At 38.0% G+C, this 25656-nt stretch overlaps 1 long non-coding RNA gene across 2 annotated transcripts; it reads left to right on the top strand.

Annotated features, from left to right (window-relative positions):
• Positions 1 to 44: 44 nt before the first annotated feature.
• On the top strand, positions 45 to 25080 carry LOC132380056 (uncharacterized). 2 transcript variants are annotated; one of them, XR_009507626.1, is made up of 5 exons: positions 45 to 224; positions 2976 to 3089; positions 3866 to 3932; positions 9314 to 9356; positions 19890 to 25080. It is a non-coding gene; the product is annotated as an uncharacterized LOC132380056 (long non-coding RNA). The 2 variants fall into 2 exon arrangements; XR_009507627.1 differs by lacking the exon at positions 9314 to 9356.
• The last annotated feature ends 576 nt before the right edge of the window (positions 25081 to 25656 follow it).

Below are 25656 nucleotides of genomic sequence, written 5' to 3'. Positions count from 1 at the left end.
GCCTCACGCGAGCGCGCGGGGCGGCGGCGGCGGCGGCGGCGGGCAGCGCGCGCACGGACCGTCCGCTTCGTTTGGCTGCGATCAGCGCCACCTGGGAGCGGCGCGGGGAGTTGCCGAGGAGTAAACAGAGCCCGGAGCGCCGGCCGACCGGGACCGGGACCGGGACCGGGACAACTCCACTGCGGAATCTGGGAGTCTGATCAATCCACCGAACAATGTTCCCCGTAAGTATCAACTCCACAGATGCAAACTTGAACAGGACCTTACCTGCAGTTTGAAAGGTGAGGACCAAGGATCTGTGTGTGGGAAATCAGTTACCATGAAATCATTTGGGTTTTTTGAAGAGGTGATCTTGAGGACCTCTTAAAGATGTTGCCCACTCTTTAACAAGGTTTTTGACAAGATGTCACATGGTAGGTTGATCTGGAAGATGAGATCACATAGAATCCATAGTGAGTGAGCCAATTGGATATAAATTTGGCATAGTGAAAAGGGACAGAGGGTGGTAGTGAAGGGTTGTTTTCCGGATTGGAGTCATGTGACCAGCAGTGTGTCACGAATTGGTTCTGAGTTCTCTGATGTTTGTTATATGGACTAATATTTTGAAAATAGATGGCATGATCAGTAAGTTTGTGAATGAATTGAATTGACTTTATTACTTGCATCCTTCCTTTATATACATGATGAGTAAAAAATATTTACACTGTGTCTCCGTCTAAATGTGCAATTTACAGTCATTTATAATAAATAGTATGTACAACAATATAACATAGAAATACCATAATCAATAGACAGTGGACAGTGAAGAATGTTGCCTAAGGATACAATGGGATACAGGGCAACTGGGAAAACTGGCAGATGGAATTTAACTGGGGCAAGTACAAATTGATGCATTTTGAGAAGTTAAGCTGAATGACAGGCTCCTGGGGAGTTTTGTAGAACAGAGAGACCAAGGGGTACATGTACATTGTTTCTTGAAAGTGATTGCACAGGTGATTAAAAGGCATACCTACCTAAATCAGATGGGACACAGAGTGTAAGAGCTGGGACATCATGTTACACAGAAGTTTGGTGACACCACATCTGGAATATCAGTGTGCAGTTTTGGGTGCCATTCTATGGAAAAACATATGATTAAGCTAGTGAGGGTGCAGAAAAGATTCTCAATGTTGTTGCCACGTTTGGTGGGCTTGAGTTATGAGGAGATACTGGATAGTCTGTGAAGGTTTTCCCTGGAGAGAAAGAGACTGAGAGATTACCTTATCAAGGTTTATAAAATCATGAGGTAGATAAGCTGGATGATCACAGCCTTCATGGAATAGGATAATTTATTTTTCTAGTGATAAAACAGCATTTCCATATGCTGATGGAGATTTTTGTGAGGCACATTTAACTAATATAATACTGAAAGGAAATGCATTTTGGAAGCAAAACAAGCATAATCCATAGGCAGAATGATTAATGCTTCTGGTCAATAACTGGAATCTTTCATAAAGACATAAGTTTTTACAGCACTGACGGAGGCTATTCTATCTACCTTATTCATGTAGCCATTTAAAGTTATTCCCAATTTTAATATCTCCATCTGAAGCCTTGTAAGTTAGGACTCTTCAATTGTTATCAAATACTTCTTTAAATATGTTGAACTCCATGACCAAACAACTGAGTGAAAACTCAACTAAATCGTTTATCAATTAAATTAAATCTGTTTACACTAATAATGTTTCATGTGATTTTGTGCCTTCTTGTTACTTTCTCATAATTTTGTGCACACACTTAAATCTATTGTTAATCTTTCATTTAAAGCGAACAGCCTAAGCCTTCACATTATCTCCCCATAACTATAAAGTCCTAGTACTGTACAGTGAATCACAGTGAATGTTCTGTGCACACTTTCTTGTACGGAAACCTTACTCTAGTGTGGTGATGAGAATAGTACACTGTGGCTGTGAATTAACAATGTTTTCTACATTTCTAGTGTGACCTTTCTGCTCTTATATTTTTTTTAAAAAGGCAAATATCCCAAATGTCTTCTTAACCATCTCAATAGAGCTAATTCACTAACTTGAGTGATATATGCACATGATTTTCAAAAATCCTGTCAGTCTAAGAAATAAGGATAAGAACTGGATTTAATACTTATTAGTAACTCATAATTTTTCATGAATTCTTTTTCTCTTACATCCCCAAATGCATTACCTCATATTTCACCAGCTGCAATTCCTTTTGCTATTTATTATGCTCACCAAACCAGTGCATTGATTTCTTCCTGGCACCTGGGCCTTCCTTTGTCATTCCCATTCACAGTGCCAATTTTGGGTATTCTCAAAAAATCTCTTAGTCATCCCCCTTATTTAAAAGCAGATGATTTGTATATATACACATAACTCTCAATTTAATGAAATTCCTAATGAATTTTGTGTTTTCTCTCTCTCTCTCTCTCTCTCTCTCTCTCTCTCTCCCCCTCTCCCTCTCCCTCTCCCTCTTCTCTCCTCTCCCTCTCCCCTCTCCCTCTCCCCTCCCTCTCCCCCACACCCTCTCTCTCCCTCCCTCCCTCCCTCTCCCTCCGCTCCCTCTCTCCTCTCCCTCCCTCTCCTCTCTCCCTCTCTCTCTCTCTCTCTCTCTCTCTCTCTCTCTCTCTCTCTCTCTCTCTCTCTCTCTCTCTCTCTCTCTCTTCTCTCTCTCATATCAAATCTACCACTTTAATTTGGAACCAGAGTTAATCTTGCATCAAACACTATTATCCATGTAAACAACTTCAAATGCACTATCATTATCAAAACTTATACTAATTTATTCTAAAAATTGTTTACCACATTACAGCCTTCCCATACCACATCCTTGCTGACTGACCCGACACATCTCCCTGAATGCAAATTGATGGTCACCATTGGGATGTTTCCAATTATTAGATTGCCAAGCATGTTAGGCTCATTGGTTTGTCATAACTAATCGATTTCTTTCTCCTTTTGTAGGCAACAGTGTCTCCAAAAGATTCTTCCTATCCCCCAAATGACTTTGAAGATGAGTATCAAACCTGTGCCATTTCTGCCAGTGGTTGTGCATCCCAAGGCCCATTGATTTAACAGGTGCCTGAATGCTTCTCTTGCCATAATGCTGCCATATCTGTTGAGTGTTCCAGGCAGAATCCATAGGCAGAATGTTTTTCATTCACATTGGCAGCAGTTGCAGCATTTCACTTGCTATGAACCAAAACTCACTTACATTCCAAAAATGAGTTTAATATTATGGGAGAGACATTTATTTAGTTTACGTTATTTTGTTTTGTTTAATTTAATTTGAGATCAGTTGAACAAATAATAATAATGATATATCAAATTTTGTATTATGTGTGTTTTCCCCATTCCTATCCATTCTTATGCAGGCTTTCCTGAAATAGCTGTGTTGCATTTTTTTGTATGTGACATAATAGCACTTTCCATTAAAATATTTCACTACCTATGCAGGGGCAAGATTCAATATCTTTTTGATCAATACCTTTGTGTAAACACTTTAAAAATCAAATGCAAGATAATTAATATTAATAAATTGGCACCACTATTAATGTTCATTTCATAATTAAAATGATGGAAATGAATGCTGTTTTTATAAGATAGGGGGGCAGAATTTTTAAAAAAATTTTTATCACTCAAAAATTTTAATGGATCCAAAGCATTCTGTTTCCATTGGTGTTACATTTGCATTGGATGGGTTCTCTGTTATTATAACTATCAAAATGATACAAAAGAACTTTTACATATTTCAATGTTTCGACATTCTGAAAAAATGGGATGCTAATAAAGTATATCTGCATGATTAGTGAACTTTTCATTTGCTAATTACGAATATTTTAATTATATACTAGACCCAAACCGCTAAGTGGATGGAAGTTGAAGGCCTTCCCATTGAAGACCTTTGCAATGATGTTAATGGTAAACTTCATAGCATTTTTGACGTAAGGTTTTGTTTGAACCAAGTCATGGGTGAATGTGTGCAATGAGGATAGATTTAAACTAAAGATGGTTAGTGATACCATTTACTATTTAATATTTTACTTATGAAGAGTAGCTATTGCAGGGGGAGTAGTTCCTGTCATCTGCCAAAGAATTGTATTAAATGTGATCTATTAATTACATAGTGCTAAAAATAGTACATATGAAAGAAAGTTATATTTATATCACAGGTATCACACTAGTGAAATAAATATATTGAAAATTCAGAGACGATGAAGTCTTTCATGATTATGAGAAATATTGACCAGTAGAAACAGAAATTAACTTTTGATTAATAATTGAGTTTTGGTCTTTGGTTGAATAGAGCAAGCATGAGCTTTTCTTGAATTACTGTCCAGTATGAGATGAGAACAAGTGTGTCATGTGGGAAGCTTGCAGTTAGGAGAAAAAGCATTGGCAGCATATCTGGTGAGGCAAAATAAATCTTAGAAGATTCACCAATAACTTAATAAAGCACTTGAACTGTCTGACTTTAATGTGACGGGTGAAATCCTTGGAGACACTGAAAATTTGGCAACCGTCAAAGGGCATATGCAAAACTATGTATGGTCCCATTTAATTTTTTTATATTGTGTTTGATTTTCAGATTAAGATATCAACCAGGTGACCTGCCATCTTAGCATTGAACTATTACATTTCACCTCTTGCAGTCTGTAAAAGAGCCAGCCTCCTGTAATGGCAGGTTGTAAATAGGTGGCTTAATGTCTCTTGTAAAACAGTTAATCTCCACTGACATTGCTCACAGACAAAAATGTTAGAATTATCTTCCTCTAACAGACTTTCTGCTTCTTTCTCGGATTCCTTTTTGTGTCATCTACTCTTTGTCTTCTATGCCTTAAGCACCATTCTCATTCTTATGCCTGTGACACTCCACTTAAAACCATCATTTTTATCTCTTTTATGGATGTCTGCTTTGCTGAGACAACTTGTATGTCTCCATTGTTTCTGTGTGTTCTCTCACACATCTTTGACTGATGTGATCAATATGCATCTCACCTTTCAAGAGGTCCACTTTATACAATTATTCAGAAAGCAAAGTATACTGCAGAAAAGGAACAGTACACCATCTAGCCCTTCAGTCTCCCTCTGATATTCAATTTAGTCATCTGCACTCTCTCAAATTCACTAGCCTGTCTCCGTTCCATAACCCTTAATATTGCCTTATACAAATCTATTAATCATAGGTTGGAAATGTTTGATTAACCTTGCCTTAGCTGTTTTTTTTTTGAGAAAGACATCTAGACTTCCATTACCCTTTGCGTGAAAAAATGCTTCTTGTCACCATGTCTTCAAGTTCTAGTTCTAATATGTTCTCGTTTCACCTAACAGAGAAAATAGTTTTCCTACCCCATTAATTCCTGAATTGTAGTTTGATCATTCCTTAAACTTTTATACCCAAGGGTAAATGAGCTGGTCTAAGCAAACTTTCTTCATAATTTAGGCACATTAGCCCATTATAATTCAGTTGAATTTTTACTGTATCAGCTCCAAGGCCAATATAACCTTCCTGAGGTGCAATACCCAGAACTGGCTGAAATAATCCCGATGGGGAGTAATTGGAGTTCTCTGTGACTATAACATAATTTCAATTCCTTTGTATTTTAGTTCCCATGAAATGAAAATTAACATTACATTATTATTTTAATTTATTTTTGTTCTTTTCCTCCAGGTTTTGAATGATTTCTGTATCCAACCCTCATAAACTTCCCTCATTGACTGGTTTCTCACCATTTGGAAAATACACTTAGTGGCCATTTTATTAGATACCTCCTGTACCTAAAAAAGAGGACACTGACTGTATGTTTGTGCCCCTCTGCTACTGTAACCAATCACTTTAAGTTTTGATGTATTTGTGTGTTTGAGTTTCTCTTCTGCACACCACTATCGTAACATGTGGTTATTTGAGTTACTGTCACTTGCTTGTCAGCTTGAACCAGTCTGGCCATTCTCTTCTAACCTCTTTCATTAATAAGGCATTTTCACCCACAAAACTGCTGCTCACTGGATGTTTTTTGTCTATCGCACCAGTCCCAGGAAAATCCCAGGAAATCAGGAGCTTCTGAGATACACAAACTACCCCATCTGACACCAACAATCATTCCACGGTCAAAGTCACTTAGATGACATTTCTTCCCTGTTCTGATGTTTGTTTTGAACAACAACTGGACTTCTTGACCATGTTTTCATGCTTTTATGCATCGAGTTGCTGCCATATGATTAACTGATCAGAAATGTGCATTAGCACGTAGTGTACAAGTATATCTAATAAAGTGGCCACACAGTGTATGTTCATCTACTTTCCTTATGTCCAAAATGGGCCTCTTGTTATTGAATTCTACCTGTTAGTTTTGCTCACTAATTTAATCTCCCCATTTCTTCAAATAATTTCTTTCAGTCAGACTATATATTACCTTTCCTCTTTCCTTGCTATCAACCAAGATGGATCTGCAGTTCCATATTTCTTCCATCATACTCTACACATGATAGAACAATTATGTCAAAATACTCTTTCAGGGGCTTATGGAGTTCAGGGGAAATTCTTTTTAGTTACAAGTTGCAGTGAAGTAGCTGAGATGAATGTGATGCAGAGTTTAAAAAGGTTTAGGACCTGTTTCACAATAATCCAGTGCATGTTTCACAATAACCCAGTGCAAGAGTAATTTTATGTATGATTCTGCTTCAGTATGATGTTAGATGTCTGCTGAACAAGACATCCTCCACAAAATCAGCAGGTATAATGTTTTTTGAACTGTATAGCAAAGGAGCTTTGTTTTCTCGACAGACCAAATTAAAACACTACCAATACTACTACTGTACTACAAAATTGAATATTAGATCCTAATAGTCATCGTTGGAGAAATTCATTCAGTGAACTTAGCCATGTTCATTTGATAGACTTTAAATGAACAAAATTAACTCAAACATCTCGTGTAGGTAATGACCATACAATGTGTTGACGATTGCATCCTCCACATCTTCATTTTCATTGTAACATTCAAGATGATTGTCGATTCCTTCAATTTTTTTGTAGTTCCTAATTTGTTTAGGTAGTGAAATCATTTCATTTTTGCTACCAGTCATTTCTGGTATCTCCAAGCCTGAAGGCTTGAAACCACAGTGAGCAAAGCAGTACTGAGTTTTCTTAATGCTTATTTCTCGTCAACTATCAGTGACAAAAATAACTGCTTTTTGAATACAAACATACACAACTCATGCTATTTTAAAAGTGTTCCCTCCAGGCATGATGCCCAAAAAGGCTACACAACTGCATGTGACTGATGCTAGTTAAAATTTTTTTGGCAACAGTCCTATCCCAATTAAGTGACGTACTGTCCCAAATAAACAAAGGAAATCCCATCTTAGTTTCTCAATTAGCTTTTGTTCTTTGAGTCATTCCAAACACACATCTTCTCAAATATCCAATGGCCCAATTAACTGAAATCCACCATTCACTGAGTGTATGTTCATGGTCTTTTGCTGCTGGAGCCCACCCGCTTCAAGATTTGATGTGTCGTGCATTGAGAGATGCTTTTCTGCACATCATTGTTTTACCACATGGTTATTTAAGTTACTTTCACCATCCTGTCAGTCTAGCCATTATCCCCCTATTTCTTTAAATACTTTCTTCCATTCACACTATTTAGATAGATAGATAGATACTTTATTCATCCCCAAGGGGAAATTCAACATTTTTCCAGTGTCCCATACACTTATTGTAGCAAAACTAATTACATAAATATTTAACTCAATATAAATATGATATGCAACTAAAATCACCCTCCCAAAAAGCATTAATAAATAGCTTTTAAAAAGTTCTTAAATAGTTACTAAAGTGCATTGAGTGGTAACTTAAGCTCAGTCCTAACCCTGGCACTTTAACATGTCTTGCCCCTGGTTGTTGAATTGTAGAGCCGAATGGCGTTGGGGAGTAATGATCTCTTCATCCTGTCTGAGGAGCATTGCATTGACAGCAACCTGCCGCTGAAGCTGCTTCTCTGTCTCTGGATGGTGCTGTGCAGAGGATGTTCAGGGTTTTCCATGATTGACCGTAGCCTTACTCAGCGCCCTCCGCTCTGCCACCGATGTCATACTCTCCAGTTCTGTGCCCACGACAGAGCCCGCCTTCCTTACCAGCTTATTAAGACATGAGGCGTCCCTCTTCTTAATGCTGCCTCCCCAGCACGCCACCACAAAGAAGAGGGCGCATTCCACAACTGACCGATAGAACATCTTCAGCATCTCACTACAAACATTGAATGACGCCAGCCTTCCGAGGAAGTACAGTTGACTCTGTGCTTTCCTGCACAGGGCATCTGTGTTGGCAGTCCAGTCTAGCTTCTCGTTTATTACCTTCCCTCTTTTCTTGTTATCAACCAAGATGGATATGCAGCTCCATTTTTATCTTACTCTACAGATGTTAGAACAATTATACCAAAATATTCTTTCAGTGGCTCATGAAATTCAGGAGAAAATCCTTTTAGGGACATACTGCAATAAAATAGCAGAGATGAGTGCAGTGCAGAGATTAAAAAGGTTTGGGTTTGTTCCACTATAATTCTTCCAGTGCAAGAGTAATTTTATGGTAACTCTACTTCAATAAAAAGTGGGATGTCTGATGAACATCCTTCACAAAACCACCAGGTATAATGTTTTTTTTAAACTGTGTAGCACAGGAGCTTTGTTTTATCTGCAACATACCATCTCTGACAGGTTATAAGCTCTCAGAATGCTCATTGGGAACACCAATAGGTAAAGTTACCATGGTTAAGGCAATTATTACAAAGGTATCAATGTAATTGGAAATGGAGGTGTTTATTTTTGGAAGGATATTTTCCTCGTCAGTCAGCCACATTGTTGATATCAGAGTACCAAAGTGGAATGAAATATCAAATATCAATCTACTTTGCGGAAAATTTTGCTAAAATGCATTTTATGTATTTATGTATCACTCTAGTTGTATGTGATAATAGTGAGCATAGAAAGCATAAATACAGCTTTAATTAGTGTTAGATAATTTACTCCTCATACAAGGCATTGATCTTTTATTAATAAAATCAGATCCACAGGACTTCATGCCAGTAAACCGACCTGACCTATTACCGTACAGTATACATTTAAGACTTCCTTCAATACAGTTCAAACTTTTTTTTATTGCCCTCTTTTTAAGTGCTGCAGAGTTTTGCATTCTCAGCTAGGATGTCCCATTGCTCTGTAAATCAACACACCATTAGGGTTTTCCACTGCCGTGACCTGATTGTGTCTAGATTTCACAAAAGTTTTCTTTTTGTTTTAAACTTAAGGTCTGTCATGAATATTAATGAGCATCACCTACATGCACCAAAGGTATGTTAGTAAGTATATATGTGGTTGCTTTCCCATATCAAAATACTCATTAAATAGATGTAAAATTGTGCTTAAGTGGAGAAAGATTTTCTGCCTCCGCTTTCAGTGATTGTAAAATAAGGGAAAAATGCTTAAATTGTATTTGTAAAACACCATTTACCAAATTGATTTTCAGCTTTTCATTTCCAAAGTTAAAATGTGTGTAAACAGGATAATGGATAATGGGAAGAAGTTGATTACTTTTAAGAAAATATTTAGTCTAATGTCTTTTCATTAGAATTGAGGATAATTAGAGATAATGCAAGTTTTAAGAGGCAGAGGAAGGAGAAGGGAAGAATGAAAACAAGATCTGTAGGCCCTACTACCATGTACTTCTTCCTCCCTTCCCCCATCTTCTTACACTGACCTTTCCTCTTTCTTTCCTGCCTGAAACATCAATTGTTTCCATAGATGCTGCCTGGCCTGCTGAGTATCACCAACATTTTGTGTGTGTTGCTTTGGATTTCCAGCATCTGCAAATGTCCTCATGTTTCTGTAGGTAATGTTTTGGGTCAGGGATCTTTCCTCAGAATTGGAGGAAGAGTGCAGGAATTATAGTTGTCACAGGAGGGTTGGAAAGAGGATTGCTTTGAAAGCCAATCCATCCAATTTTCCCAGATTCTGGTTGACTGATCCAAAATGTTGATGTACCTTGTACATGGATGTATATTAAAAGAAGATGAATTGTTGTTAGTGCTCAGAATGGGGTGGAGAGGAGGGTATGCACTTAAATATAAACTGGCGTAATGTTTGGAAGTAAGTCTTATAGAATTTGTATCAAGAACAACCACAATGTCTTTGGAAGCCAGAATGTGTTATTGAATAATGCACTTCTAAATTCTGGAACATTGGTACTTGGGCTTCAGTGGAGTTTTAAAAGAAATGAATTAGAGCAATTGTTTTCAAAACTTGATTGTGTATTAATAATCTGATAGAGCTTGGTGCCAGAATGTTAAGCTTTCAGAACAGTTTCATTGATATATGTGAGCAATTGAAATATAATTCATGAGATAACTTTCTTTTTTTAAAAAAAAGGAAAACTAGCATGAATGTATACCCCTACAGTCAGATACTACCAGATAGGAAATCATTATTCAACTCTGGCAATTAAAATGATACTTCTTTTAGAAAAGAAAACAAAATTGTTGGAAATTAACACAAAGTTTGCTTTTAATGTTTATAGCCACAAGGTTATTGTTAGTGTTAAAAGCAGATAGATGATGAATGCACTTGTCAATTATTTTGATGAAGTGTCAATTTAAAATTAAGGAATAATGCATGCATTAAAACAGAGAAGAGACACATTTAATGAGTTTTAACCAGATATCTTTTTTTTCTGGTTCATTGGGATGATGTGGGTGTCACTGGCAAGACCAACTGTAATGTTTATCTCAAAAGGACTTTAAGAAGAGAGTGAACCATGATCCACCTTCTAAAACTACCACACCAGATTTGCTAGATAGACAATGACAATTTTTACAGAGTGAAGGTGAAGGAATTGTAATACCTTCCATGTCAAAATGGAATATGGCTATCTTTGACCTTTGTGGTGATGAGACCATAGTTTAGAATGTGTTCTTGAAGAAGTCTCACTAAAATTGTTTGTAAACAACATCAATTTTTGCCATTATGCACTGAGGTGAAGTGAATGTTTAGTTTGGTCAATTGGCTGCCCGTGAGCTGAATGGTGTCAAGCTTGCTGGAGCTATGTTCACCCATGTACATTTCTCAATTCATATTTGACATCTATATTTGTTTTGTGTTCTTTTCAGGCAGTGCCGTCAATATGATTTAACATGGAAATGAAATGTACTTTAAAATACCGAGTTAAGTCGATAAGAGATAGGAGCAGAATTAGGCCATTTGGCCCATCAAGTCTGTTGCCCCATTTGATTATGGCTGATCTATTTTCCCTCTCAATTCCATTTACTCCCATAATCTTTCATGCCCTAACTAATCAAGGACCTATCATCCTCCACCTTAGTTTCTTGTGTTCACTTTCAAAGTGTGTGAATTTGCTTTATGAAAATTAGCGATCTGCCCTAAAATTACCTTATCAAAAAAAAGTCAGTGTACTTGTGTTTATTCTATTGCCAAATCTAAACTTTCACAAGTACCTTTAATTTATTGATTGTTAGATTGATGTTGTCTTTTAAATATCATATTTAATGTCAGGAGCCATCAGAGGGCATTAATCAACCTTCACTTTTATCTTATATGCATCTTCCAATTTTCAGCCTCACTATTAAAGCAGATATGATTAGCGTTTAATGAAGTGTAAAAATTATGACTTTTTTCTTCATAATGAATATGTTCATGTACAGTTCTGACGTTCAACTGATTTAGCTCAATTGAGCAGTTAATGGACATATCTATGCCCTAACAGTTATGGCTGATGACTCAAGTAATATTAAACCATTTTAATCTCAATTCTTGAAGAAAATTCCAGTATTATCAGCTAGAGCTAGTTATCACTTTGTAGTCTGATATATTATGGAAAGCTAATAAAAAAATAAGCATTGTGCCTGGATTATTTACTGGGACACAAACAGCCTGTGCCTAATTTGCTTTTATGGAAAGCCATTTTGTGCCAGTGTGATTCATTCTCCATAGTAATTCAAAAAAGAATTGTTACTGCCAAAGCATTTTCTAATCATTAGAAAAAAGAAAATACAGCCAAGGATTTTCAAAAAGCATCATCTTTTTAACAAAGGATTAATTATGGTCCTTCACTGATGATAGACAATCCTGCTGATCATCATACAAATAGCTATCATGATCACTAAAATGACATTTTCAAAGCAACAGAAGCAAAAGGGGTGAATAATGTGGTCGATATCTTTCAACGATGATCCCAAGTTCAGTATTGTAAAGTAAATGGAGTTCTTCCAAAAGCCATTTTGTTACAGCAAGGTATGATGGGAAGGAAACACAAAATTGCAGCACTCCGAAGACTCCTAAATGTATTTTCTTTCAAACAAATACAAAATGCAGAAGTGAATGAATAAATAAAATTGTAATTCTTTTCTCCGTTCTATGGAGTTACAGCCGATTTATTAACTTCCCTTCAAGTTTGTGGGGGAAATAAATCCCATTGTTCTATTTATTTAAGCACTGCATTTGACATGGTGAGTTGCACCCAATCTGTGCCCATCTATCAAAATTTATATCTGCTCTTCCTTTATTACCTCAATTCTTCCAAAATGTCACTAGTAGTTAACTTTGATGTCTGTTGGCGTATCTGCAGTGGAACTGCTGTTCAAAATGGGATTATTAAACTGGGAGTGGTTGGAAAGTAGAGTTGAGTCTTTTAAAAAAAGCCAGGTCTGGAGAAGGAATAGGTCAATTATTCAGAGAAGCAGCAATTCTGTGGAGATCTGAGAATATTTGCCACCTGATAATCTGGTACAAACAACAGCAGATGAAGGAGAAGGGAAGCTCACAATTACAGGGAGGTGAAATGTAACATGGAAGCCCTGGTTCAAATGGAAATTCATCAACCTGAAATATTGACTCTATGTGTCTCCCTACAGTGATGCCTGACTTGTTATGTATTTCCAGTATCTCTTAAATTTCAGATTTTCAATCCTAACACATTGTGCTTTCACACTATTTATTTTATTTTTTTATTGTAACATGATAATTTCTTATAATTTCTTCTTGCACTATACTGCTGACACAGAACAAAAAATTTCATGACCTATGTTAGTGACGATAAACCTAATTCTGTTTCAAAAGAGCTGAATCCCAAGAACTTGACATGAGGAAATCTGCAGATGCTGTAAATTCAAGCAAAACACACAAAATGCTGGTGAAACGCAGCAGGACAGGCAGCACCTATAAGAAGAAGCACTGTTGACGTTTTGGGCTGAGACCCTTCGTCAGGACTAAGTGAAAGAAAAGATAGTAAGAGATTTGAAAGTAGGAGGGGGAGGGGGAAATGCAAAATGATAGGAGAAGACCGGAGGGGGTGGGGTGAAGCTAAGAGCTGGAAAGGTGATTGGCAAAAGGGATACAGAGCTGGAGAAGGGAAAGGATCATGGGATGGGAGGCCTATGGAGAAAGAAAGGGGGAGGGGAATGCCAGAGGGAGATGGAGAACAGGCAGAGTGATGTGCAGAGAGAGAAAAAGAGGGGAGGGGGAAAATAAATAAAACAAGGATGGGGTCAGAAGGGGAGGAGGGGCATTAACAGAGGTTAGAGAAGTCAATATTCATGCCATCAGGTTGGAGGCTACCCAGACGGTATATAAGGTGTTGTTCCTCCAACCTGAGTGTGGCTTCATCTTAACAGTAGAGGAGGCCATGTATAGACATATCAGAATGGGAATGGGACGTATACCGTCTGGGTAGCCACTTCCCATTTCCATTCATCTATGGCCTCCTCCATTGTCAACATGAGGCCACACTTAGGTTGGAGGAACAACACCTTATATTCCGTTTAGGAAACCTCCAGCCTGAGGGCATGAACATCAATTTCTCAAACTCCACTAATGCCTTGCCCCACTTCACTATTTCTCATCCCCTTGTCCCTCTCTCTTTGCCCACCCATCAGCTCCTCTGGTGCTCATCCCCCCTTTTTCTTCCATAGCCTTCTGTCTCTTCCACCAATCAAATTCCCAGCTCTTTGCTTCATTCTACCTCCTCCAAGTTTCACCTAATGCCTGGCGTTTTTCTCTCTCCTTCCCCCACCTCTTAAATCTACTCCTCAGCTTTTTTTACTCCAGTTCTGCCAAAGGGTATCGACCTGAAACGTAAACTGTATTTTTTTCCACAAATGCTACCTGGCCTGCTGAGTTCCTCCAGCATTTTGTGTGTGTAGCACGGTAGAGTTGTGGTTAGCACAATGCTTTACAGTACCAGTGACCCAGGTGCAATTCCCATCATTGCGTGTAAGGAACTTGTACATTCTCCCCATGACTGAGTGGGTTTACTCTGGGTGCTTTGGTTACCTCCCACATTCAAAAGACATACCAGTTGGTGGGTTAAATGGCCATTGTAAATTGTCCTGTTATTGGTTCAGGATTAAAATTGGGGGATTACTGGTTGGTACAGCCCAAAGGGCCAGAAGAGTCTACTCCGTACTGTATGTCGATAGTTAGATAAATAAATAAATCGATCAAACAGGACCTGTCCTTCATGCATCCATATTGTGTCTGCCTGTCCACTTCTATGGAGCCTCTCACTATTTCAAACTCAATGATAACTTCAAGCATTTTCTTGACAATAGACATTAAGCTAACAGGTTTATATTTACCACTTTCTGTCTACATATTTTTAAAAACAGTGGTGTAACATTTGATGAAATAAAATAAATCCCATTTATGGTCTTATCTTTTGGAGAGCACCATGGCTAAGAATCCATGGACCTTTGAACAAAGATCAGAGCAAGATGATCTGTCCAGAATGTTCCTGCTTCACTGCTGCTCCTCCATGATAAAATCTGCTTCATCAAGTAATCCCTTTCCCCTAGCACTTTCATCTGATCCTACAGTTTGTTATACAATGAAGTATCTAGACATGCATTCATTCAGAAGTCTACTATTTATGTTCATGAGATTGTATATTTCTTTGCTCTTTGCTCATGATTTCCTTAGTAGTTATTGAGCTAAGCCACATAAAGAGAAATAATTTTTAATATCTTGCCTGAGAATTAAAAAAACAGTTAGCAAACAAGTACAAAGAAAACTGTTATAGGCAGATTGGATGTAATTATTTGAGCAATCATAATACAAATAAATGGAACACCTGAAGTATTGTGTGCAATTTTGAGGTTCCTTATGTAAAAAAAGGAGTTCAGCAAAAATTTACAAGATTTTCTGGATGGCAGATTGGAGAGATGTAGCAGGATTGCCTTCTATTATTTAATGTTTAGAAGAATGAAACAAATTATTGAAATGCAAACATGTATGGGCTCATCCGGGTAGAAATAGGGAATCTAGAACTAGAGTCAAGGTTCTAAAAACCTTTAATCTTTCCATCTATGTCTCTACTGGTAAGTGTTTGCCTCTTAAAGTAAACTCAGATTTTGGTACATAGGAGCACTTCCACTTGTCTAATTTCTTTCCATGTATATCAGCATAGTCTTCCTTCCAAGCAAAGATGAAGCCCATAATTCCCATTCTATGCTGATTGTTTTTCAGGGATTCATGGAAAGAGCACAGGGAGCAATTCAAAATTATAAGATGACCCAAGATAGATCAATGGGGTCAGTTGCCATCTGCCAATATGCAGCTCATGTTGTGCACAAGTTGAGATCGCATAAGACTGCAGTGGATGTAATTTTCCATATTGTGTTCCTGGTGAATAGCCTTGCCTACTTGAGGAGGTTACTAATAAAAGTTGTAAGGTCAGCACACAGTTAGTTTAAATGGTCGGGAGAGCAAACAAAGCATGCGATTAAGCTTCAATCCTCTTCAAAAAGGAAGCAAAGGTATATTTAATGAATAACAAATAGGAGATAAAAGGAAATTTGAATTAGCTATTCTGACATTGCAACATTGTTAATGGTGTTAAAGACTGTGATGTCAAGGAAAGCCATTACTCTTGGCCTTGTACTAATCACTCTGACGAAACAGAGTATTCATGTTCCAAGTATTTTGTCAGGATGAGGAATAGAGAGGTATAGATGCAACTATACCCCATCCCCCATGCACTCCAATATTCTCCTGCTACCTTAACAAATGAAGACTAAAAATCTATGCATGCTGCTTGAATCTACAAAGAGTATCATGTGTCAACAAAGAGATGTACTATTTGGAAAGAAAAATAAATAAAAGAATATTTTCACCATTAAGAGCTGAGATTAAGTAGAGTTGAGAAGCCAACTATGTGATATTTTAATTATTATTTTTTAATGATCAAAGAAAGGATTTTATTTTTAAGATGGAGGTCAATGCATAATAACTGGATCAGCAAATGCATGCACAGTAAAACCATTCCATGTGCTACTAATATTAATTTGAGATGAGATTAGAGAAAGCCGTCACACCTTATGCAATGTGCATTCTCAGAACAACATGACAAATTAGCCATTGCAATCTTTCATCTTTCCCCCCATTGTTATTCATTGAACAATACCCTTGTGATCCTTTATCATTTAGAGTACTAGAAAACTGCAGGAACATTTTTTAGATATACCAGTTACATTGAATTGTGAAACCATGTTTATTCAGCTGAAGGGAAACAAGAACATAAAGAAACACTGGGGATGATGAGCACGACCACTGAAATTCAGACTTTCTGTCAATGAGCTTGGAGGGAAATTAAGAGAATGCTTTGGGGAATTTCACCTACCTACATGATTACACCATGTTAGAGCCATTAATAAGAGATTGTTAGCCAACAAAGTCAGTTCTTGTTACAGAAGGAGCATGTTTATTCCATTGCTTAACGGTATTCCCTGCGTTGAGGTATGTGACTACTGTGACCATCCCACCTGATCCACTGAAAAGCTCCATTTCATTTTTTTAAAATTTAGTGATACAGCACAGTAACAGGATCTTCCAGCCCATGAGGACATGGCACCCAATTACACCCATGAGACCAATTGGCCTTCTCACCTGCACATCTTTAGAATATGGGAGGAAACCAGAGCACCCAGAGGAAACACACACCGTCAAGGGGATAATGTACAAACTCCTCACATACAGTGGCGGGAATTGACCGGAGGTCGCTGGTGCATAGTAGCATTACGCTACCATACCACCCCATATTAAATAATGCTGATTCTTTGTGATTTTCAAAAGGCCTCAGTCTTTCTTTGTAGAAGTGTGGACTTACATTCAACATTAAGGATACACTATGATTGGGAGGCACTTGAAGTGTCTTGATGACATACTGTACCCACATATCTATCACTGAAAGGCTGAACAGAGTTTGTGCCATTGTTAAGGACAGATTGTGACTACAGCTGGTTACTTTTACCTTTGAATTAGGACCTGAACTATTGCAGTACTATTATTTATCGTGCCATAGAATACAAAAGGAAACTATAAAGGCACCATTATATTTGAATAATAGGTTTCTCCAATTTAGAATTCACTTTCTGTTGCACCACTCACATGACTCTTCCTTAGGCTAAATACCAGGGTATCCATCTCCTGACAAAAACCCTGGATTCTGTGTTTTTCTTACTGGTAAACTTAAACTTCTCTCATGTCTCTCAAGATTATTCTGCCTAGTCTTACATCCAATGAAACTATCTCCAATAATCCCTCTCGGTGCCTTACTAGTACATCAGTAAATCACAAGCACCCTTACACCACATTTTATTGACTTAATTGATTTATTCAATAGTTCTTAGTTATTTTTTGCCTTTACATAATCCATTTTCAATTTCACCCTAATTAAATTGCACTAGAGATGTTTTCTAGGTAAAGCTGTGGCAATCACAAAATTGGACCAGGTAGATCTGGCATGAGTTGCATTGGCACACACATGGTAGCACAGTGGTTAGCACAATGCTTTACAGTACAAGCGACCCGGGTTCATTTCCCACCACTCTCTGGATGGAGTGTTTGTGTTCTCCTAGTGACTACATGGGTTTCCTCCAGGAGCTCCGGTTTCTTCCCACAGTCCAAAGACCCACCGGTTGGTAGGTTAATTGCTCATTGTACATTGTCCTGTGATAAGGCTCGGACTAAACTGTGGGATGGCTATGTGGTGCGGCTCGAGGGGCCGGAATTAATAAATAGATAAATCTTTTCTCAGGGTCAAAAGGGCATTTCATGATGTCACCTGTCATGTATCAGATACTGAAGCCAGCCAGAGTAGAGAGGTCATTGAAGAACCTCTATAGAATTCAATAGTTGACATGGGCATAATGAGCAGAAGGGCCTGTTTCTGGGCAATTTCACTCTGTGATTCTCATTGTACATGCTTGCTGTTTTTCCACACAACTTAAAAGAGACACTCTCGAAGTGCCTAACATTGTAAGATCTGGCAGGGCATCTTCAGAACTGACTGCCGGCTACTTAGACACCTTCCAACGTCCACAGAGTCTGCTACAGCCACAAGGTACTTGATTTTTGCAGGGAAAAGGCTGGGAACTCTCTACTACAGGAGGCATTGTCATGGCCACTGTTTGCCAGTCATGGTGGTCTGGGCCATCAGCACAGGAGCAAGCACATCTCCAACAGCAATGAGCATAGACCCTGATGAATCTTCAGAGAACCTGCTTCTACTTGCACCTCTCTGATGACCATTGCATTTATAGACTTGGGTTCCCTGTGGTTGTTAGGGGAAATCTTGTGGAATGACCTAATCCTACAATCTACCCTGCTCTTTCCATAGCAGGTAGATCCCTGTTGACTCTCAATTTGGGTGCCACAGGATGTTTCAGAGTGACTGTAGCAGTTCTCTGCATTTCCTAATTTGCTGCTCACTACTGCATCAGGGAGATCACTTAGGCACTAAACTCCTAAAGAGCCAATTTCATCTACTTTGAGTGAACTGGAATTTGGCAACATTACCAGATTCCCATTCTAATTGCATCTCTGTGTCCATAAGAACCACACTTAATAAACAGTACCTTTGCATAAACTGGAAAGGTTTCCATTTCCTCACTGTATAGGTGGTAGTCAATCATGAGAAAGATTTCTCTTTGCCCTTAGCCTTGTTGGATATTTTCGGCAGCCTGCACTTCCTGGAATGATGATCTACTGCAATACACATTACCCTCTTCTTCCCTGGCTCCTTATGCTTGCACCCTCCAATTATAACAGGAGTGTGCAGATGCAAGAGCCACACGAATAACAGAACATGGTGGGAGAAGCTATAGGTTTCTTCAAGATGATGTGTTGCAGTCTGCATTGTTCCAGGAGTGCCTTGCAGTGTACAGTAACCAGATGTGGAGTTTTTATCATCATGTGCTGCATGTTACATGATCCTGCCTATCAAAGTCAGCAGTTGGTCGTCAGCTGAAAAGAGCAAACAGACTCAGAGCTTAAGGCTATGAGGCAGAGCCTCAGCAGGAGCAGGAGAAAGAGGAAGGAGTCAGCTGGAAGGGAAATGTCTTTACTCAGCATCAGCACTCTTATTTCTCAGGCAATGGAGGAATCAATAGCTGCATAGGATACAAATAGCCACTAATAAATTAATAATTTCACAAATAATCTTTATAAAAACTTTACCAAACCAGATAATCCTCTCCACATTACAATCTTTAAGACACCAATAAAGAGTTGTGTAAGTCCAGATAATAAAGAACATTCTCTCTCATCCTCCCATGTTTAGAACAGCAAAATAATGTGCAGTCCAATTTCTGGGCAAGTATTCTGCTCCTTGTTTACCCATAGTTGACTTGACAGCTCAACTTTCTAAGGTCATCCTTTCACTCCTGCTTCACACCTTCATTTTCCCACAAATAAAAGACCATTCTCCCATTCTGTTTCCACAACTCAGAAGGCATAAAGGAGTTTGTGGAGTGGATTAATGAAAGCAGAATTATTTGTGAATAATAGTTACAAGAAAATTTTCCGTTGGTTTTTAAACAGGCAAATAGAATATTCTCACATGGCAGAGTGAGATCAAGCTTTGAGGATGGAAACTTGTCTCAAGACGATCCTGGACCAAGGGAGAATACAAAATTGTTTTGAAGGTCAATTAGCAGAACAAATGAACACACCTTCAAACATTAATTGAACGCAAGTAAATAACCAGTAGTCTGATGTTCATTGCCAGGACTATGAAAGTACATCAGGAAGAATGTACAGGAGCCTCAGGACTGGGTTTAGGAACAATTATTACCCCTCAACCATCGGGCTCTTAAACCAAAGAGGATAATTTCACTCAACTTCACTTGCCGCATCACTGAAATGTTCCCACAACCTATGGATTCACTTTCAAAGACTCTTCACCTCATGTTCACAATATTTATTGCTTATTTTGTTTTCCTTTGCACATTGGTTCACGTCCTGTTGATACAGTCTTTCATTGATTGTATTGTGGTTATTGGAGCTATTCAGTATGCCTGCAAAAATGAATCTTAGGGTTGTATATGGTGACATATATGTACTTTGATAAGAAATTTGTTTTGAACTTTGAAGTAATATTCATAACCTGATTTCATACAGTCCATCTGTTTCTCAACCAGTTAAAACTAGCTTTGGTAAAGTAAATGAGCAGTCAAATCAAGCCACCAGTTTTAAGCAGTGGTGCAAAGCAAAGAAGCCTAAAGTGAGAAATTATAAAATGATAATGGCCTTGATATGTCTTAAGTACCACTCGGTGTTAAATCTGACTAGATATTCATGCTTCTTCACTTTATTTGGTAGAGATTCCCTTGATTTGCAAAGAAAGACAGGTGGTAAGTTCAAAGCCAGCTTGCTCTGCTATGGCAAAAGCTTTCAACTTTATTTTCTTCCACTTTCATGTCTCCTTGATAACTTTCTGAGTTGCTCTCCAGATGGTGCAGAATTCTTATCTGTACACGGCCAGTGAATTATACACTAATGCTACATCACCATGCATGGATTCTAAACCACATTTCTGCTTTATGGTTCTGCCATGCTTTGCTACCTTCTATGCTGCAACAGTCTCTATAAATCCCATTTCGAGGCATCCACCTTTTCATTCTATTTGATGGTGAGCAATTCCTGTCCTTTACTTCATCCATCAGTTGATAATTCTGGAAATTTCTGAATGAACTTTGATATCTTGTCATATGTCTTTTTAAAAAAAATCTTCACAAGCCCCAGGAATTCTGTGATATTGCTTTAGACATCTCCTGTAACAAATCCCTGTTTGCTGCTCATCTCAGTAGCCTTATTCACTATACCCATTTCTTTAAGTAGCAATGACATTGACTCTGCATTAATTTCAAAAATGTTGTCTGTTGTATCTCCTATGATTAATTAACTTTAAGATTATTTATGTTTTTCTACAAGACTTAATAATTCCTTGTTCAACAACTTGCTCAGAATAACCTTTCCATTCCAAGACCTTGACCCAGAAGATTGGAAGTCATATACAAAATGTTTCAGTACCAGTGATCAAGAAATAAAACCATGAGTCCTACCGGAAGAGAGGAAGATGATATGCCGGGAGAAAATTGTTTCCTATGTCATAGTATGAAGCAACAAAGCTGAAAAGCAACAGATTAATTTACAGTGAATAAAACAAAATTCCCACTTGAACCAACCTATGTGAAAAAGAGCTGAAATATGATCAATGCAATATAAATCTATTTTAGAATGTGACAAAAAAGAAATAACAGTTGAACATAGAGAACAGCTTAGAAATTGTGATTCCATGTATTTCATAATGTAGAAAACACCAACATTTATGCGAAGCATTCGAGAAGAGAATGATTCAATAACTGTAATCCCTTCTGAAGATCGATGAAAAGCCAACAAATTTATGAAACACTGTATACCTCAGAAATTGAACTATTGGGAGGTGACCTTCAGTCCTCCTTTGATGTAATCACTCATGCATTTTTATCCCCAAGTTTTCTTTATGCTTCCAGCAGCATGATCATTAAACCCTCAGTTTTACCAGATCAGTCAGTTCTCTATTCATTGTACACTCTACCCTTTGTTGCAAGTGTAACGTTGAAATGTGTATATGCAAAAAGCTGTCATACTGAATTGATCTGAAAATGCCACTTCTGTTTTCGCTTAGTTTGAAGACTTTGATGAGTAAATTCATATTTACTCATCCATACTTACGTTTGCTTCTATTGACTTTTGTAAGTCAATAGAAATGAATGGCAACAAACAATTGTTGAATGATATCCTACATACATTTCATACTGATGCATCTTCCCTCTTAACTTGAAGTGTTTTGGAATCTTCAGCTGGGTACATGTGGTGGATAGTTTGCACACATTCCTTCACAGCATCCTCCAAGTGCTAACATTATTCCTGACCACTGGATAAAACTATTAGCATCATTCATGAAGCTGCATCAGAATGACTTTTCCTTATGCTGGAACATTGACTTAGTGTCCTTAAGGAACCAACCTTATGCATGCCTGAATCTTATCCCAACATGGTAACAAGCTGTTGCATTGTGACTATAGAACTGACCACATGTTCTGGCAATAATCAAATATTTTCTGCCATTAATGTCTTGCAAGGAAATGAAGCAACTGGCAACCAAGTTGTAACACCTATACTTAAATTGAAATCATGTGCATTCAATGTAAATGCCAATCTGTTCATTTTCACTAAGGGTGGTGAAGGTATACTTTAGCATTCACCAAACATATCGTGCACATATGTGGCCAGGTCTGCAGTTCAAAGTTCTGGTTATATGATTAATTGTGAAACTTTGCCACTCTATAGACAGTCACTAAACTTTGTCTCATTGTGAGGATAATTTCCCTGTTTTGGCATCCTTATTGATATCTTATAATCTCCATATATCCTGTGGGTATTCTAAATCTTCACTTCAGGAATGAATGGAGCAGCCTGATCAGAATAAACTGGTTCAGTGATACTTGCTTCCAGTAGTCTCTTAAGCTCATTTCCAACCTTGTTTTCCACTCACAGATACAGGGTTGTAGCCCCACCTGAAGGAGAATACTTGGATTCCAACCTTAATCAATTCAGCTTCCATCATAGGTTACCCCACAGTACTTGTCAAGCACAGTTTCTTCATGCTCTTGTTCTTTCTCAAGTTTACCTTTATCTTTTCAAGTCAGTTCTAGCCTATTCAATTTGACCTCATCCTGCAACAATTAAAAAAGAGAGCTTCATTTCACTTTCACTGCCTCTTACCCTAAATAACTCTGTACATCTGTATCACCCATCTTACTGCAAGTATAAAGGAAGGTGAAAGACGCCTTGAGTCTCATGCATCACCTGACCAATGTTATTTAACTTCCAGCTCTCACATCACTGATTCTGAAGCACCAATGTCAATTGCTATTTACATTGTCTTTCCTTCAATCCAGTCAAGCATATGGAAAGTTTCTGATGAGTTCCAGTTTGATGTAGTTAGTTCCTACAATTTATCAAGGCCACCACGTTATTCGTCACATCGGTATGTTCACCACTCTACTGTTATTCTCATTAAGCATTACATGTGATTGCTCATTTTTGTCACAGTTTTGCTGTTCAGCAAACTGTTGACAGATATTCTTTCATATCTCAATTATTGCACACAGTCTGTATGTGCCCACACGCACTGCCTGTCAGCCTTCTACTGCCACATTGATCGGACTTCACTTTTTCCAGAAAGTTAAACATTGAGGCTTTGCTGGGCAATGTTGTAAATACCGTGTAATCTTGGCAGTATCCTTCATTGCCTAGGCAATATCAACTAACTGCTTGAAACCACATTTTTTTTCTTATTGAGCAGTCTCCATGGAGGGCACACATCCACAAGCTGTGCACTTCCTCAACTCCCTCACTCCAGATTTGCCCCACTCACAGTGGTCCACAGCAATGTCCCCAACAGTTTCTCCTGGATGTCCATTCAGGTTTTTAAATTCATATTGTTGCATTACAGAACAGGGATTTTGAGATATTATTGATATTCAGTTGTCTGCAGATGTCTTATTTCATGGCTTGGCTGGAGCCAAAGTTTTTAAATCAACTTGAATATCCTAGTACTTAGGGATGTGAGCAAATTGTTTGACCCCTTTTGTTCTACAACATTATTTACAAGTTTCACCCTTTCTACATACAATCCAAGCTTTAACTGAACTATTGGAAAAATTCCCAAATAACTTCTGTATCATGTTGACATAAGGTTTGTCTTAAACCCAACCCAGGCTTGATATCTCATGAAAGGCAAGCATCACTTCTTTCTCTAATCATCTTAGATCTTTCGTTATTTTCTCATTGGTTATCTAGATGGCATAATTCAACATCAAATAGAAGACACTGACAGTCCAACGGTTTCCACTTCATGCTGCTGTGTGGGTGCCATTATCTCATGCCATGTTCAACCACAAGAGGGAGTTGAACAGTGGAACCATTGCCTATCATTTCTTAAAATCATCTTCAGTGTGTTATAGAACAACACATGGAGGGTGTTTAATTGGTGAGGCTCTACTCTGTGCTGTCCCCACATTTAAGGTTATAAATGAGGTAAAACTGAGACCTTCATAATATTTTGCAACTTTAACCATTCGGCCCCCACTTTCACTACTTTCTGAGGAGGCTGAGAAAGTTGGATCATGCACATCTATACTCACATCATTCTACAGAAGTACAGTAGAGAGCATCCTAACAAGTTGAATTACTGCATGGAATGGAAACTGCATTGCAGCAGAGAGGAAGGCTCTGCAACTGGTAGTCAAAACTGCCCAATGCATCACCGGCATCAGTCGACTCACCAGCAAGGACATATATAGAGAAAGATGCCTGAAAAAGTGTCAGTAATGTCATGAAGGATCCCACTCTCCCAGCTCATTGATGTTTCCCCACTCCTGTCGGGACTGAGGCTATGTAGCATCTATGTCAGGACCACCAGACTCAAAATCAGATGCTTTCCCCAAGCAGCAAGACTGATCAATACCTCCACCCACTAACCCACCACGACCACCACTATTTTGTCACTTCCTGTCAGTCACCTAATGTACACTCTTGTATCTAGCAACACTTTATGGATATAAAATCAATCTATCTATATAAGCTATCTTAAGTATTTATATTTATTGTGCTCTTTATCTTATTGTGTATTTTTTGCCCTACAGTAGATCCATAATAACTATTGTTTGATTCTCCTTACATTTGTGTAATGGAAATGACATTAAACAATCTTGAACCTTGAATCTTGAATTTTGTTATGCTTTATGTGACATTCTTCAAGTTACTTTCCTGCTCTGTATTATATCTGTAGCATAAGTGGCAAAAATGTTTTTTTTTAAAGATAGCTTACCTTCTCCTGGAAGCAATTAAACTTAAATTTTAGATGTAAGATCTATGTGAGCTGTCATGTGGTTGCAAAGGGCTTTATAGGATCCTGTGTACAAAAGCCTTGGCAGTCCAATGACATTTGAAACACAATTGAACCACAACGCTTGGCTTTTTTAAATGTGCAAAAAAGTAAAATCTCATTCTCAATTAATGATGACATCTTTACCAAATAATATGTTTTATTTAGAATATCTTTTTAACACACATTAAGACTGAGTTTTTAATCTATTTTTAATCAGGACTGCGAGGCTAGGCACAGCTCAAATGCCGTCTATAAATTTGTTGATGATACAACTAGGTGTTGGCAAAATTTCAAAAGGTGATGAGAAGGAGTACAGCAGCAAAATATATCAGCTGGTTGAGTGGTTTTGCAGCAACAACCTTGCACTGA

The sequence above is a fragment of the Hypanus sabinus genome, chromosome 23 (genome assembly GCF_030144855.1).
Source record: "Hypanus sabinus isolate sHypSab1 chromosome 23, sHypSab1.hap1, whole genome shotgun sequence".
Taxonomy (NCBI): domain Eukaryota; kingdom Metazoa; phylum Chordata; class Chondrichthyes; order Myliobatiformes; family Dasyatidae; genus Hypanus; species Hypanus sabinus.
Note: the sequence above shows the minus strand (reverse complement) of the source record. Positions and strands in the feature narration are given on the sequence as shown.